This window comes from Corvus brachyrhynchos, unplaced genomic scaffold, assembly GCF_000691975.1.
Source record: "Corvus brachyrhynchos isolate BGI_N302 unplaced genomic scaffold, ASM69197v1 scaffold133, whole genome shotgun sequence".
NCBI lineage: Eukaryota > Metazoa > Chordata > Aves > Passeriformes > Corvidae > Corvus > Corvus brachyrhynchos.
In genome coordinates, this window is record NW_008237249.1 from 725,449 (window position 1) to 730,092 (window position 4,644).

A 4,644-nucleotide genomic window follows, 5' to 3' on the forward strand; every position below is an offset into this window, starting at 1 on the left:
TTTTCCCCTTGGACAAGGTGCCCTTGGCTGCAGCCTCCAGCTCCGGCGGGGATCTCCGTCACCCCCCTGGGATCCCAGTGTCTCTGCCAGGATCCCTCTATTCCCACTGGAACATTCCCATCTCTGCTGAGACCCCGTTATTCCTGCCAGACTCTCACCATTCCCTCCAGAGTCCTTCCATCCCTTCAAGGACCCCAACATTCCCACCAGGACCCCTCTATCCGTTCCAGTACCCCACCATTCCCACCAGGATCCCTCTATTCCCACTAGGACCCCTCTATCCCTTCCAGAATTCCACCATTCCCTCCAGGACCCCTCTATCCCTTCCAGGCCTCCCCCATTCCTCCTGGACCTGCACCATCCCCAGAAGTGCTGCCCTGATTCCCAATGTGATTCCAAACAAGTCTGCATAAGCACTGGCACGTATGGACCTGCAATCCCTGGATTTTCCCATTCATTCCCTTAGAAGTCCTTCCAGAGGCTGCTTTCCCCCTTTGGAAAGGTTGGAGCAGCCTGTGGGAACAGTGGGATAGGGAAATGCAGGAATTTTCCTTTAATATATCTTTATCTCTCCATGTCTATCCCAGAGGATTTTAGCTCAGAAATCCAGAGGCAAAGTCGGATGGGAAAACCTATCCATGGCTTTTAGGATCAGTCAGGATCCCAAACTTCCAGCTCAGCACCCTGGAGCAGTGGTATCCCAAAAAAAATCACCTGGGAAAAGCGCTGGAGAGAAGCTCCACATCCCTGAGCTGGGAGTGGCATTCCCACCCTCTGCTCCAAGAAATCCTCACTTTGCCATCAGGAATTCCCACAGCAACAACAAATCCCATATCCCAAGGGCTGGAATGGGCATCACAGCAGTGGCTCCGATCCCAAGATCCTGAAAGGCTGAAAAATGAGGATTTGAGCCACGGGCTCCTAGCCCGGGGCTTTTTCCAGCTGCCCCCGGCACAGATTCCAAATTGGCTCCCTCTCCATGCGCTCCAGGCAAATATCCAGGAGTATCCAGGCTCCAGGATACTGCACTCGATTAAGGGGAGCTTGGGAAGTCCATTAAATTCTTTCTTTCGGGATACGATGGAGTGAAACGTCAGGGATTTATTTGCTCCTCCAGGAGTCGGGATTTTGGGATCCAGGTGCCAGCAGGGTGGGCTCCAGCTCTGGAGCGGGAGTCAACGGAAGCAGGATTGAGCAATGGAAATCCAAAGGGAATCCGGCCTTTGGACCTCGCTCCAGCGGGACAATGAATTTTGTGACAAAACCTTTTCCTAAGCTTTGCCTGGAAGCTTTTCCCGAGTTTTTCTTGCCAAGCACTTTTCCTGGAGGAAACCTGGAGCAGCTCCGTGCCCACTCCCACAGGGAAAAATCCTGGGAGAAAAGGGCTTCACTTCCCTCCTGGAAAAGGAATCTCCTCTAACTGGGACGGGGAAAGAAAGTTCAGGTGGGGGCTGGAGCATCCCAGGGATTGAGCTTCCCAGTGGGAGCATCCCAGTGCCAGGTCCCTGATCCCTGGGGAGAGCCAGGGATGCAGCAGAGCATCTCCATCCCATCCGGACTTAGCCAAGACTGGGATAACCGGAATAATTCCCCTTTCACCCCACTCCCTGGGGAAGCCTCCACGTTCCAGGCTGTGGGGAGGCTGTGGGATGTTCCCAGGGCTGGAACATCCACATCCAGTAGCATCCCAGGGCTGGAACATCCAAGTGCAGGAGCATCCCAGTCCAGGAGCATCGCAGTCCCTGATCCCTCAGTGGAGTCCGGGATGCAGCAGAACATCCCAATCCCAAGGCAATTCCCGCTGTTTGCACTGGAATAACTCTGCTTTTTTCCCTTTCCTGGGAAGCTGCTGCATTCCAGGCTGTGGTGACAATCCCAGGGCTGGAGCATCCAAGTGCAGGAGCATTCCAGGGCTGGAACATCCCAGAGCTGGAGCATCCCAGGGCTGGAACATCCACATCCAGGAGCATCCCAGGGCTGGCACATCCCAGAGCTGGAGCATCCCAGTCCAGGAGCATTGCAGGGCTGAAACACCCCAGTCCCTGATCCCTCAGTAAAATCCGGGATACAGCAGAGCATCCTCATGCCCAGCTTTCCCCCCTCCCTGGGAAGCCTCCGCATTCCAGGCCGCGTGAGCCGCTCCGGAGGCTCCCGGTGCGCGGCCCAGCATTCCCGGCGCACGATCCCGCAGGATCTGCACACTCGGCCGGGCTGTGTAAACTCTGACATGTGCCTGTCAATCTCGGCCATATTTGCTGACGGCTTTATCCCGGCCTGATTAGTTTCCCGAACAAATTGGAGCGAAGGAAAACATCACCTCCAGTCTGGAAAAGCCAACATTCCGGGGAGTTTTCGGATCTCTCTATTTACATGGACACGGGGTGTTTTCCTAAGGCTCTGGAAGCGATGGTAATTGAGCAGTGCCAGCGTGCGAGGGGAGGCTGATGAGTGGGAAAGGTTTTCCAAACAACGCCGCTGGATTTGGCTGCGGCCTTGGCGGGAATGTTTGTGGAGCGTGCGGCCGGCACAGTGTCAATATTCCCGAATTTTGAGGTGGCGGGAGCGGGACTTTGTTTGGGAAATGGCTCCCTGATATCATCAGCAAGTTTACAAACGGCCCGTGGCCAAACAGAGCCGGAGCTTAAGGAAGCGCCCGCCCAGGACTCCGGGAATGTTTGCTGTTTGCCCAGGGATCCCAAAGAACTTCCATAAATACTGCCCTTATCCCAAATCTTGGGAGGCAGCCCCAGCATGACGTAGCAGCCGCGCCTCTCCCGCTTTTCCAGGGAATCCCCGGGCAGGGCAGGCTCCTGGTGAAGCTGTCTCAGCTGGAATTTTCCTCTGCAATCCCATTATCCAAATATTACCGGGAGGAAACCGCAGCCCAGAATTCCATCCCAAATTCCCATTAACCAAACATTGCCATGAGGAAACCGCAGCCCAAAATTCCATCCCATCCCAAAATTCCATCCCAAATTCCCATTAACCAAACATTGCCATGAGGAAACCGCAGCCCAAAATTCCATCCGAACATTGCCGGAAGGAAACAGCATCCCAAAATGCCATCCCAAAGTCCCATTAACCAAAGATTGCTGGGAAGAATCCTCATCCCAAAATTCCATCCAAACACTGCCATGAGGAAACCACAGCCCAAAATTCCATCCCATCCCAAAATTCCATCCCAAATCCCATTATCCAAATATCACCAGGAGGAAACCTCATCCCCAAATCCTATTAACCAAACATTACCAGGAGGACACCCCATCCCAAAATTCCATCCCAAATTCCCACGAACTGCTAGAGGGCCCAAAAAATTGACCTCACTCCTCCTTCCCAGGTGGAAAAAAGGGGGAATTGGAGATCATTCCAGGGAGTGAGGTGGGAAGGGAACGCCGGGGGTTAATAAACAACCCCCGGCTCCGGAATTATTGATGGAAGCGGGAATGAGGAGCAGTGACATTTAAAGGAGGAATTTGTGCTCCACAAATCCGAGCGTGACTGACAGAGCCAGAGGCTCCGGAATCAATACAAATAACCCCAACCTTAATTCCTTGATCCCGGGGAAAACAGCACATTCCAAGTGCTCCCAGAAACTCGGGATCAGCCGCTGGATGCTATCGACTGCCTGGGAGCAAGGACAATTAGGATGTTCCTTAGGGATGGGGCTTTTCCTGATGTTTTCCTGGCGTTTCCACGGCAGCGGTGTTCTTCCTGTTCCCGAAATGCCAGGCTCGTTATCCAATATAAAGGGAGATTTCCCGGGATCATGTCCCTTAAGGAATGAGTCCCTTAAGGTGCTTGAGGGAGATGAGGGGAAGGAGAGGTTGGATCTCCCTCTGGATGCAAGAGAATCCAGCCCCTAAACCATGGAAAAACCACATCCCAAGCTGAGGTATCCCATAAATGTTGGGAGTGGGATGATGTGGGATTCTGGGATAACTCCCCATGGACACCTGGATCAAGGTGGGAGGAGGAGAATTATCCCTAAAACAGCATTCCTAGTGCTGGGAATGTCCACCAGTACCACAAATCCCGGGAATTTCCATCAGCACCATCCTCCCTTTAATGTGTATCCACTGAAATTTTGTTTGGAGCTCCCTGGGAGAAGCGTGGCCCGTGTTCCCTTCAGGAATCTGAGATTGTTGGGATTTTCCAACCCCGCGCTCCCGAGGCTCTTCCTTCCCGGCTCTGGGCGCTCATTCCCTGTACGAGCATTCCAAGAGCTGGGAGCGTCTCCCTGGCATCCCTGGAACCAGTGGAAAATGCACCTTAATTCCCTGTTCCCACAAAAGCACAGGCACCCCATACCCCCAAACTCCCAAATCCGCCTTTTCCAGCAGCGGGAGGACCCGGAGCGCCTCGGGAGCTTATCCAGCTTTTTCCTGGTGTAAGTACAGTATTTCTCTGGGAATTACGGCTGCTGGAATTCGCCCGGCCTTGTCCTTGCTCCCATAAAGAACACCGGGAGCCAGCGGAAATTATGGGATCAAATCAAGGCTTCCTTTGATTCTGACCCTACGGCCACGAGAGTCCCAGAGGGTCCCGGTTTTTTCCTTCCCACTTTCCCTAATTTATGGCTCATTCCCTCTTTTCCAATCAAGCTGGCCAGGGGCAGCTGCTCCCTTTCCCAAGAGCCGCCATAAA